Below are 13,279 nucleotides of genomic sequence, written 5' to 3' on the forward strand. Positions count from 1 at the left end.
ACACTTACTGTGTCTGTCTGGAGAGAAACCATACATGTGCTCTGAATGCGGAAAGAGATTCACACAGGCCGGCAATCTTAAGAGACACCAGAGAACTCATACTGGGGAGAAACCGTTTGTTTGCCTTCATTGTGGGAAAGACTACAATGATACTGGAAACTTAAAGAAACACATGAGATCTCACACTGTTAAACAACACACAGCGACCCCCACAGTGAAACCTTACCTCTGCTCAGATTGTGGGAAGCAATTCATTGGAAAACAAAGCCTTGAATATCACCGGGAAGTTTTTCACACAGACCACCCTCACTGCTGTGGTCAATGTAAGAAGAGCTTCATAACTGCAGCAAGATTGGAATCACACATAAAAACACGACACCCGCCAAGTGATCCTCTGAAGAATCCACACGTGTGCTTGGAATGTGGAAGGGGATTCTCTGTGGCCGCCAGTCTTAAAAGACACCTGAGAATTCATTCTGAGGAGAAACCGTACGTTTGCCCTCAGTGTGGAAACCGTTACAATGATCGTGGAAATTTAAAGAAACACATCAGAACTCACACAGAAGAAAAACCTTACCACTGCTTGGTGTGCGGGATGAAGTTTCGTCATACAAAAACGTTACAACGGCATCACCAGGAGAACCACAAGGGGGAGACACTGGGTCCCATCCGCAGGCATCAAGACCCTCTTCCATGCGCCCACTGCGGGGAGAAGTTCTCTACCAAGGCTCTTCTAAAGGATCACCTACGGACCCACTCTAGCCGGGTCCACTGCTCCCAATGCGACAAGACCTTCTCCAATAAAGGTAACTTAATTGTTCATCAGAGGAAACACACTGGAGAGAGGCCTTACCTTTGCCCTCAGTGTGGGAAGAGTTTCTCTCTGGCAGGGAGTTTAAAACTTCATCTCCGGATTCATGCGGGTGAGAAGCCTTACTGCTGTACTTACTGTGACAAGAGATTCACAAGTAAGAGCCACTGCAATAGCCACATGCGAATCCACACTGGAGAGAAGCCGTACCAATGCCCTGACTGCGGGAGGAGGTTTGCTGACGGGAATGTCCTGAAAAACCACCAGCGGACCCACACAGGAGAGAAACCGTTCCAGTGCCGCATGTGCAATAAAGCCTTTGCCCAGTTGAGCAGTCTGAAGAAACATCAGGAGACACATAGTACTAATCATCCTGTGCGATAAAGCCCAGTTGAGCAGTCTGAAGAAACATCCGGAGACACAAACTCAGCCTGTCTCTGTCAGGGAATCCCTATGTACCACACAATCAGTCCGTCCCAAATACTTACCAACACACGCCCCTTTGGCCGTCTCCTTTCCATGTTGGCAGTTCTAGGGAGGGATTTGGGACCAGGTGACTGAAGTTACCGAAGACAAACAGCTGGAAATAGAACTCTATATATAGCCGAACTTCCTCTCATTGGGGCCATCGGAAGGCATTGGATCAGGCGTGTCTTGATCTCTGGTTTTAAAGACTTGTCAGCAATCTTACCACCATGACCAGTTCATTCTAAATGACAAATGTGGGTATGCTGTTAGTATGAAATCCAGACCCGTTTTGTGTTAACATTCTCTATGCCATGTTTGACATATTAGAATTAGAAAAACTGGTACTGTGTACAAGGAGTGGAATGTAAGCATAAGTAGACTGGTACGCAGGCTAGTATTTTGTATGTATAACAAATAATATATTTTCTCTCAAACTGAAATGATGCTGCTCGGCTCCCCGTTCAAGTTGAGTTCACGTTTTAGCCTGGGAGTTTTTCTATTAACAGTTGATATTTAAATAAGTTGTCCGTTTCAAAGGGTGTTTTGAATATATGTCCGAACCCCAACTGGAGTTAATAAAAAGGGTGACAGCAATGTGTTGTTGGAGTATAACTTTATGAGTAAGAAGGTTTATGCATAACCTAGGGTCCTAGTATATATAACCTAGGGTCCTAGTATCACCTAGGGTCCTATAGGGTCCTAGTATCACCTAGGGTCCTAGTATCACCTAGGGTCCTAGTATCACCTAGGGTCCTATAGGGTCCTAGTATAACCTAGGGTCCTAGTATCACCTAGGGTCCTAGTATCACCTAGGGTCCTAGTATAACCTAGGGTCCTAGTATCACCTAGGGTCCTAGTATCACCTAGGGTCCTAGTATAACCTGGGGTCCTAGTATCACCTAGGGTCCTAGTATCACCTAGGGTCCTAGTATAACCTGGGTTCCTAGTATCACCTAGGGTCCTAGTATAACCTGGGGTCCTAGTATAACCTAGGGTCCTAGTATCACCTAGGGTCCTAGTATAACGGGGATGTAGTGGAACAGGTTGAGAGGGTTGAGAGTTCCTTGGTGTCCACATCACCAGCGAACTGTCATGGTCCAAACACACCAAGACAGTCGTGAAGAGGGCACGACAAAGCCTAATCCCCCTCAGGAGACTGAAAAGATTTGGCATGGGTCCTCAGATCCTCAAAAAGTTATACAGCTGCACCATCGAGAGCATCCTGACTGGTTGCATCACCGCCTGGTATGGCAACTGCTCGGCCTCCGACCGCAAGGCACTACAGAGGGTAGTGCGTGTACGGCCCAGTACATCACTGGGGCCAAGCTTCCTGCCATCCAGGACCTCTATACCAGGCGGTGTCAGAGGAAGGCCCTCAAAATTGTCAAAGATTCCAGCCAACCCTAGTCATAGACTGTTCTCTCTGCTACCGCACGGCAAGCGGTACCGGAGCACCAAGTCTAGGTCCAAAAGGCTTCTCAACAGCTTCTACCCCCAAGCCATAAGACTCCTGAACAGCTAATCAAGGCTACCCGGACTATTTGCACTGCCCCCCACCCTCACCCCATCTTATCTTTTTACGCTGATGCTACTCTGTTAATTATTTATGCATAGTCACTTTAACTCTACCCACATGTACATATTACCTCAACTACCTCAACTAGCCAGTGCCCCCGCACATTGACTCTGCACCGGTACCCCCCTGTATATATAGCCTCCCTACTGTTATTTTATTTTACTTCTGCTCTTTTTTTCTCAACACTTTGTTGTTGTTTTATTCTAGTTTTTTATTAAAAAATAAATGCATTGTTGGTTAAGGGCTGTAAGTAAGCATTTCACGGTAATGTCTACACCTGTTGTATTCGGCACATGTGGCAAATAAAATTTGATTCGATTTTAACCAAGGGTCCAAGCATAACCTAGGGTCCTAGCATAGGGTCCAAGCATCACAGGCAAAGTGCATGTAGTACCTCATAAAAATGTAGTGAGGATAGAAATTATTCTATTGTTATTGTGTATTATTGATCAATAATGCCATGAATGGTGTAATTCTAGCTACAGGGTCATTCCATATAATTTCAGTAAGCCATGACACCCACCATCTCAGATTGTTCTGAAATTGTTTCAGCAGTTAGAAATAGGTAAGATAAGCATTCCTGCAACATTCTGTTGAAATATAATTTGATCTCTGATAAATTAAGCTAATTGATTGCACCCAACTTGGCCATTTTAATTTATAGGATTCATATAATAATATTAAATAAATATAATACCCAAAATCCGATTTGAACCAAACTTTTTTCTACCAATGAGTAAGACATGAGGAATCCCCAAGAAAGTGTGATAAAAACCACCCGCAGACCCCCCACGCCCAACAACCAGTATACAGTATCAGTATCAACTTGTTGTTGGGCGGCTTGGAGTATTGTTTCTTCATACTATGTAATGTATTCCCAGTGGATTTGGTGATGGTTATTTTCACCTGTTCAGAGAAATTAGTCATTGAAGTTGTTTGGTTTATGTCTGTTCCTGCTATTAGGTGGAAAAATATTGAATATTAAAGGGATAGTAACTTAATACAGTTACACAATAAAATGTTTGATACTTTAGGATGATTTGGACATGAAGTGTGAAAATGCTCATATAGGTACCATTGACTTGAATTGGATTTATGCTACAAATGCTAAAAAGTTAGCATTTGAAACAGTGGCCAGTTAAACAACACCAAAGCGTGGAGTGCTGTCATATCTTGTCCATAGACTGCTAACAGCGTAAACCAATACATCATTTTGTAATTAGGGTGAACTATCCCTTTAAAGGGGAACTGCACTCTCTATTTGGCCTCTTTTTTGTTGATGAGGCAGAAGCCAAACGTTGGCTTGGGGGTGTGGGTGTCCTTGCCACCACCAAGACACACCTATCTATCAGAACGTTGCCCGCAGCTGTTTCCCCCAGTCAATCACAGCAAACAAACCTCCTGCAGGTTGAGTTCAATAACTACAGGCGGATGTATGGTGAGATGTCGGAGGAAGCTTTGAATAGGTCAGTAGTCTACAGAGTAATATGAGAAGAATGCAATTGCTGAATTTTTAAGTGTTTTGATCACTTTTAAATGTAGTAACAGGTCCATGTAGAATAAACAACCCTTTACATAAAACCATAGAAGATATAATATAACAATGTGCACTTTTCACCTTTCATTGTTATTCCCAGCTGATACAGATACAGTGTCTATGCATTATGTCTGGTGGTAATGGGGTTACCTTGGTAACATGTCAGAGTGGTCATACCTTCCTGTCTGGTGGTAATGGGGTTACCTTGGTAACATGTCAGAGTGGTCATACCTTCCTGTGTGGTGGTAATGGGGTTACCTTGGTAACATGTCAGAGTGGTCATACCTTCCTGTGTGGTGGTAATGGGGTTACCTTGGTAACATGTCAGAGTGGTCATACCTTCCTGTGTGGTGGTAATGGGGTTACCTTGGTAACATGTCAGAGTGGTCATACCTTCCTGTGTGGTGGTAATGGGGTTACCTTGGTAACATGTCAGAGTGGTCATACCTTCCTGTGTGGTGGTAATGGGGTTACCTTGGTAACATGTCAGAGTGGTCATACCTTCCTGTGTGGTGGTAATGGGGTTACCTTGGTAACATGTCAGAGTGGTCATACCTTCCTGTGTGGTGGTAATGGGGTTACCTTGGTAACATGTCAGAGTGGTCATACCTTCCTGTGTGGTGGTAATGGGGTTACCTTGGTAACATGTCAGAGTGGTCATACCTTCCTGTGTGGTGGTAATGGGGTTACCTTGGTAACATGTCAGAGTGGTCATACCTTCCTGTGTGGTGGTAATGGGGTTACCTTGGTAACATGTCAGAGTGGTCATACCTTCCTGTGTGGTGGTAATGGGGTTATCTTGGTAACATGTCAGAGTGGTCATACCTTCCTGTGTGGTGGTAATGGGGTTACCTTGGTAACATGTCAGAGTGGTCATACCTTCCTGTGTGGTGTTCTGTATACAACAGGAGTTCTCTGATCCTGGTGCAGAACACACAGGATTTCTCCTTCCCCATATTGACTGATATCATTCAATTCAATAATAAAAAAAGACAATACAACGGAAAGTTGTCTAGTAAAATATGAATGCCGAGTGCCAGGTCTCATCTTCATTCATAGATGTCAGTATATCAAGCCTGTCTGTCAGTCAGGACTCCATCACATCATCTCGCAAGTCTCCAAGTACTGGCTCCATAGATTGTGAACACATACATACAGTCACTGTTCTATTACCAATGGCAGTTAGGATAGGTGGTATCTGACAAACAAACCAGTGGCGGTCGGTGCCGTTTAAGATGGGGGAGGATGATTTTTATTTTTATGAGCTCAACGTAACATCGATAGGTTTAGGCTACTACATGATACTCTAATTTTCCCTGTACCCATCATGAGGTTGCTACAACCTAGCCTACTAATAAAAGTTTACAACGTAGAGAATTTTGAGTAATCAAGGTGACAGATAGTGACACATTCAATACCACCTTGCGCACTCTTGCCTGCATCTAGCTGATTTAGGGTGTAATCATTAGTCCAACAGTTGCAAATGTGAATTTCTATTGGACAAATTCAGGTATCCCCGTTTCATTTGCTTCCATTTAAGAAACATTTTCGGCGGAATGAATACACCCCTGATCACACGCAAACAAAGTTCACTTTCATAGTAGCCACATGAAAACAGCGTGATCACTTTGCTCGTTGTATATAGAATTCCATCTCGCAACTATCTACGCGCTCTCCTCCTCTCACCTTTTCCCTTCGGTTGTGGACTTCAGTGCACAACACATCAGCTGTCTGTGACCAGGCGAAGAAACCTTTTCCAAGCCAAACCTATGACATCGTTGTCATGTCATAGTCACCATAGCTACTAGAACTAATGTGTTAGTAAACCTGCTAGCTACAATCATGCAGTACAGTGTACAGTCAGAAAGCAGTTTAGCAGTTACACCGGTGGCAACAAATTAATAAAACCAAAAGCTTACCTTGACTTGGAAGTGTTCCAGTGTTGGATAGCCATAGCCAGCTAGCTAACATAGCATCCCTCTTTGTTTGTGCCGGGTGTTTGAGTAGGCTAAACTAGCTAGCTGCATTCTCTAGCTAAGTGAACGTTTTTAAAAAATACAACCAGATATAGCTAGCCCTCTCTCTCTCACTCGCTTCTACTTAATTTAGGAAGAAATTAATTTGTTCAAAACTGTTCAGCTATTGTCTTTCACTCTCTTTGAGTCAACTACTCACCACATTTTATGCACTGCAGTGCTAGCTAGCTGTAGCTTATGCTTTCAGTACTAGATTAATTCTCTGATATTTTGATTGGGTGGACAACATGTCAGTTCAGGCTGCAAGAGCTCTGATAGGTTGGAGGACGTCCTCTGGAAGTTGTCATAATTATTGTGTAAGTCAATGGAAGGGGGTGAGAACCATGAGCCTCCTAGGTTTTGTATTGAAGTCAATAGCTGCATTTCAAACTCAGGGTCGACAGCCCTCGGCCCTAAACCCTCAGCCCTTGAATGAAGTTTTACATCGTCACATCCGAGTGTACCTTAAAAGTCCCTTGCCCAAGCGAGGGAGAGTGATGATCGGAGAGGCAATGTCCTTGGTGGGAAGTTGAGCTCAAAAACAACCAACCTAAAGCTATTAATGTACCTAGTAAGCTAACATAGCTAGCTACAGTTACCCATAGCTGGCTAGCTAGTTTTATAGTTTGGTAATTTATTCCAACACATTTCAGAATTCCCCAAAAAAATTATGAATCTGGCTACGTTTTATATGCTCCTCACTACGAGACTAAGCCAATTTGCCAATGCTAAAATCAATGTCGTTTATATGTATTTTTTAGCAAGCTAGCTTCATAATTTTTTCTGACATGCCGAAAATGCAGCCTTGTTGATTAAATTTGACACTTCGCTGCCACTGGAGTCTAACGTGTGACTACAGTTTGCATTGAATTGTGGGTCACATCAACCCCGCAAGTGACCAAAGTTCTTCACTCGCTCCCTCGAGCTAAATCGAGGGCCGAGGGGGCAACGTTTGTGAATTGGACCTCCACTTAAGATGGTAATCAAACTGCATCCGGTTTCAACATGGGATTCACCCGAGGGAAAGTGGCTAGTGCAAGGGCTGAGGGGATAAAAAAGAACGTGTTTGGACTGCAGCCAATGTACCCAGAGGAGGACAGAAGCTAGCTGTCCTCCGGCTACACCATGGTGCTGCTGAGGCTACTTTAGACCTTCATTGCAAAACAGTGTGTTTTAATCAATTATTTGGTGACGTGAATATATTTAGTATAGTTTTATCTAAAATTGATAACTTTTTTTATGTTTCACTATCCTCATCTGAGGAGCCTCCACTGAAACAAACATATACCATGTTGAAGTTTGAACAGGTCATACTAAACCTACCTAATTTTGGTCTCCCCGTCGACGACCTTTGGTGAGCAGGCAAGATGTGAGGCTGTAGGTAAGGTGTTTGCCAGCACGCAATTGATGGGCACGGCAGCGTAGATCAGCTCCTGGCCCCTCATCAAAGATATTGGTCGGTCACACACAAACACACACACAGAGCACTGATTACATTATCAACGGTGGTTATGATTAGCACGGTGGAACCAACCTGATCGCTGCATTCACCTTTCTATTTCACTTCAGATATCATGATACGTGAAGTGAAATAGAATGGTAAACGCGGCAGTCAGGCTGGTTCCTCCAGGCTGGTTATGAAAGTGAATTGGGACAAAACTCGAAACTGTTTTGACCAGGTCAAAATGTCACCAACCTGATTCAAGTGTCCTCCCTGTTGCATTTCTAGGAATGCTCACAGCGAGGGCATGTCTGGTGATGCCCACAGCGAGGGCCTGTCTGGTGATGCCCACAGCGAGGGCATGTCTGGTGATGCCCACAGCGAGGGCCTGTCTGGTGATGCCCACAGCGAGGGCATGTCTGGTGATGCCCACAGCGAGGGCCTGTCTGGTGATGCCCACAGCGAGGGCCTGTCTGGTGATGCTCACAGCGAGGGCATGTCTGGTGATGCTCACAGCGAGGGCATGTCTGGTGATGCTCACAGCGAGGGCATGTCTGGTGATGCTAAGGGTCCCCTTGCTGGTCTTCACTATGTAGCATGTTCGCTCGCAAACTGGACATCTCTCGAACAACTGCAGCAGGCAATCCTCATAAACAATGCACTTCCTCATCTTATGAGGTGGTGTTGACTGGGAGGGCCTGTGACAGAGTTATACAATAGACAGCCAAGTGGTTGTAGTATCGAGTAAATGCTGGCAATTATTGCTGATAAACAAAGGAGTCTGCTCATACTGAACCTTTGATCATAAGTTTATTCATATCACAAGATTCCAGCATAAGTGACGGATGTCATGACCACCCGGAGAGCGACTTCCCAGATTGCAATGGTCGCTCTAACCTCTTCTTCGCTTTTTACCCAGTATATATTAATCTTCCCAAGATAGGGGTGGCTCACTCTACTGTCCAATCCCCTGTCTACAACACACAGACTTCTCTGTCCTATCCGGGGTGTCACATTAAAACCATTCCCTCTGACACTAAAATAAACGTCCTCTCCGTTTCCACTTAAAAACATTAACAACGTCATAATCTTCATATACGACATTCCCCCCTTCGAGACTAAACAGTCTCGAAAACAAACAGAATAGGATTATGACAAGTAACAATTTATCTTATTGAGTATCTTTAACATTAAACCAAAAACATTTCCCTCTGGAGTGTAAATACCTTTCTATGAAATATGAATAAATGTTTATGAAGTGTGAATACATTACTATGAAATATGAACAAATCTTTATGGAGTGTGAGAGCGAAAAACTGTCTGGCAACCTTCGTTCCAAATCCATCCATCAATCAAGACAGTAAAATTCTCTCACGGTCCCTCTGCCCCAGGCAACCACCTAGGTACTCCCGATGAATTCATAAATCTTTATCAATGCATTTGAAACTATGATGCAATTAAATACACATGTAAGCCCCTGCAAACAAAATACTATCCAAAAAATGTCCACTCTAAGGCTGGTCAACCCATCGGACCCTATAGTGAATCTCTATCCCTGCCTAGACTCCCTGTCCCTAAGCATTCATGAAATAAACAAAAACATCTAAGATCCCCACATGTATTCAATAACATCAAATATCCTTCTACAAAAATTAATACCTAAGAATATGACACAAATTATGTATTACACATGCAAATATGTCTATATTTCATTGCAGACACTGGAATGTAGTCCACTACACTTCATCTCCCCCGTAGTCTCCTCTTCCAATGCATCGTTGATGATGGAATCGGAATCTTTCCACACCTTCCTTGTTCCATCTCCTCCAGTCATTCTCCTTTCATATTGTCCCTTCATATTGTCCTTGTTTGAGTATTTCAATCTTTACATTTTCCCCCAAACGCTTCTGGAAGAAAATAAAAGACCAAACAGTATCTTTTGCAAAACAACACTTTCAAATTAAACATCAATATCAACTAAGAATATAAAAATTATATATAAATGATGTATGAATCACATTATCCTATTTCCCCCCTTTGATTCATAACATCATACTAAAATCACACTAATATCGAATTAAAAAAAAAAAAAAGATCAAATAATCAAAAAGGATATTTATCCATCAATCCAGTCCCACTTGTCCATCTTCATCCAGATCAGGAACAGTCAACAACGGCATCTGAGCATTGTCTCCAGGCATCACAACTCCAACCTATCTCAATATCATAGCTTTCTCAAAGGTCAGTAACAAATTACAAACATCACACACAGTGCTATCAAAACTGCCATTAAAATCTAATCCATCACTGCTCCTACTGGGCCTAACTGATCTTGCAACCAAGTCTTCGCTGACCATCCAGCTCCTTCAGATCTACCAAACGCATCCCTTATATTCTTCAACGCATAGTGATACTATCTGAACTATCTGGAATCAAAGTATAGCTAATATTATCAATATGATCTGCCAAAAATGTTACACCATACCATGGAAAAAGTCCCCCTTCTCTCTTAGACGTATCCTCCAATTATAGGCTTCAAGACTATGAAATGTCGCCATGTCCCTTTTCACCCTACTTCCAAACCTAGATTCAGATTTATCTGTGTCCGGTGCTACCCCTCTTTTAATGGTAGAAACCTCATATGGAAGCTTCAACGTTGACATGTAACAACATCCTGTCCATCCATAGGGTAAGAATATATATGCTTTATCACCACAAACCCACCAAATATCTCTAAAATTCCCAATAGTCACATTGTCAGGCAAAAGCTAATCTTTCACCATCAAAGTCCTGCTCTTCTTACTAACTGGAACATAAAAAGTAACATTATATTTCTCATTACTAACCTTATGTTAATGCTTACCCAAAGTCATCATATAATCATCACAATCTGATATTCCCATAAACATACCCCTTACTTCGCGGCCACTGGAGTCTAACGTGTGACTACAGTTTGCATTGAATTGTGGGTCACATCAACCCCGCAAGTGACCAAAGTTCTTCACTCGCTCCCTCGAGCTAAATCGAGGGCCGAGGGGGCAACGTTTGTGAATTGGACCTCCACTTAAGATGGTAATCAAACTGCATCCGGTTTCAACATGGGATTCACCCGAGGGAAAGTGGCTAGTGCAAGGGCTGAGGGGATAAAAAATAACGTGTTTGGACTGCAGCCAATGTACCCAGAGGAGGACAGAAGCTAGCTGTCCTCCGGCTACACCATGGTGCTGCTCAGGCTACTTTAGACCTTCATTGCAAAACAGTGTGTTTTAATCAATTATTTGGTGACGTGAATATATTTAGTATAGTTTTATCTAAAATTGATAACTTTTTTTATGTTTCACTATCCTCATCTGAGGAGCCTCCACTGAAACAAACATATACCATGTTGAAGTTTGAACAGGTCATACTAAACCTACCTAATTTTGGTCTCCCCATCAACGACCTTTGGTGAGCAGGCAAGATGTGAGGCTGTAGGTAAGGTGTTTGCCAGCACGCAATTGATGGGCACGGCAGCGTAGATCAGCTCCTGGCCCCTCATCAAAGATATTGGTCGGTCACACACAAACACACACACAGAGCACTGATTACATTATCAACGGTGGTTATGATTAGCACGGTGGAACCAACCTGATCGCTGCATTCACCTTTCTATTTCACTTCAGATATCATGATACGTGAAGTGAAATAGAATGGTAAACGTGGCAGTCAGGCTGGTTCCTCCAGGCTAGGTTATGAAAGTGAATTGGGACAAAACTCGAAACTGTTTTGACCAGGTCAAAATGTCACCAACCTGATTCAAGTGTCCTCCCTGTTGCATTTCTAGGAATGCCCACAGCGAGGGCCTGTCTGGTGATGCTCACAGCGAGGGCATGTCTGGTGATGCTAAGGGTCCCCTTGCTGGTCTTCACTATGTAGCATGTTCGCTCGCAAACTGGACATCTCTCGAACAACTGCAGCAGGCAATCCTCATAAACAATGCACTTCCTCATCTTATGAGGTGGTGTTGACTGGGAGGGCCTGTGACAGGGTTATACAATAGACAGCCAAGTGGTAAATTGCATTTTTGTTATAAAGAAAGGACAAAGCATTTTGATAATGCACTTCAAAACCAAAATGACTACTAATTGTATCTGCTTGGCTGGGTAATTAACCTACTAGTTTATCAAACCGGGTATTTTTTAATACAACTTTTCACATAACACACGTTAATGTTGTTGATTAAGCCTTCTGTGTCATCAGGGCAGTAACCACTGAGGTAGACAGTCACTCGAGTCAAGCTAATTCTAAGCCGTCAATAGTTACCACAGCTACAAAGTCATAAAGCCCGCCTATTTATACAATTTATCTTCTTAAAATATGATTTTAAACCTTAACCACTCTGCTAACCTTATGCCTAACCTCTGACCTCTGACCCTAATCTTAAATTACGTTTTTATAAATTTTTACAATAGACCGTTTTGACTTTGTGGCTGAGGTAACTAATGAAAACCCAGATTTAGACGATAGCTACAAATCATTCCAAGCAAACAGTTTGAAGCACACTTATTCAACTTCCACCCTCCCCCCCAAAAATATACCAAATAGTTTATTTCATTTTCGCGCCACGGGTAGAGTGAGGCTGCAGTAGCCTACTGCAGCCTTTATACTTTTTAGTTCTTGGCTACTTTTGGTTTATGTCCAATGATACATAAAACGTTGCTTCAACACAAGACCTGAACATGTTTCTGACTTGCCTTAATAGACAGGTTGGTTGTTTAGCAACAAAACTGACAAAACTAAACTATATTTCGTCTCCAAATGTTTATTGAAAACATAAATACATTTGCACAATGAACAGTTTTTGTCTCTCAAATACATCTTTATGGTTGTTGGTTGGCTAGCTAGCGCATTTTTGCCATATTAGGGACAGATCGACATTTACTGAGGGTGAGGAGCTGGTCCAACTCAAAGTGTCATAAAAAAAATGTACCTCCTCCCCAAAGTTAAACATATTTTCACATCACCCTCCCCTTGTACTATTAAATAAATTGAACCCCCTCCCCCCTCATAGAATTAACTCAAAATAATGTTTACGACCCTATGTTTATAAATGTGGATATCGACTTTGCCACTTCAGCATGCTTTTGTGGTAGAGTCGATGCCACGCAGGGCTACGGGCCAGAAGGTTGAGGGTTCACCGACCACCACAGACGAGCTCCCTCTCCCTGTCTGTTTCATTACACTACGATCAGAGCCGGCTGCAGACAATGATCAGCTAGGGGGAAATCTGATTTTCAACATTTTGATGCCATATATATAATTATATAAAATAAATGTATATGCAACAGATTTTCCACCAACAGGTATTTGTGCCAATGCGCCTGTCACGACTTCCTCCGAAGCTGCCACCTCTCCTTGTTCGGGCAGGCTTCGGCATTCGTCGTCACCAGCC

This window comes from Coregonus clupeaformis, unplaced genomic scaffold (assembly GCF_020615455.1).
Source record: "Coregonus clupeaformis isolate EN_2021a unplaced genomic scaffold, ASM2061545v1 scaf1726, whole genome shotgun sequence".
In the NCBI taxonomy this organism is placed as follows: Eukaryota; Metazoa; Chordata; class Actinopteri; order Salmoniformes; family Salmonidae; genus Coregonus; species Coregonus clupeaformis.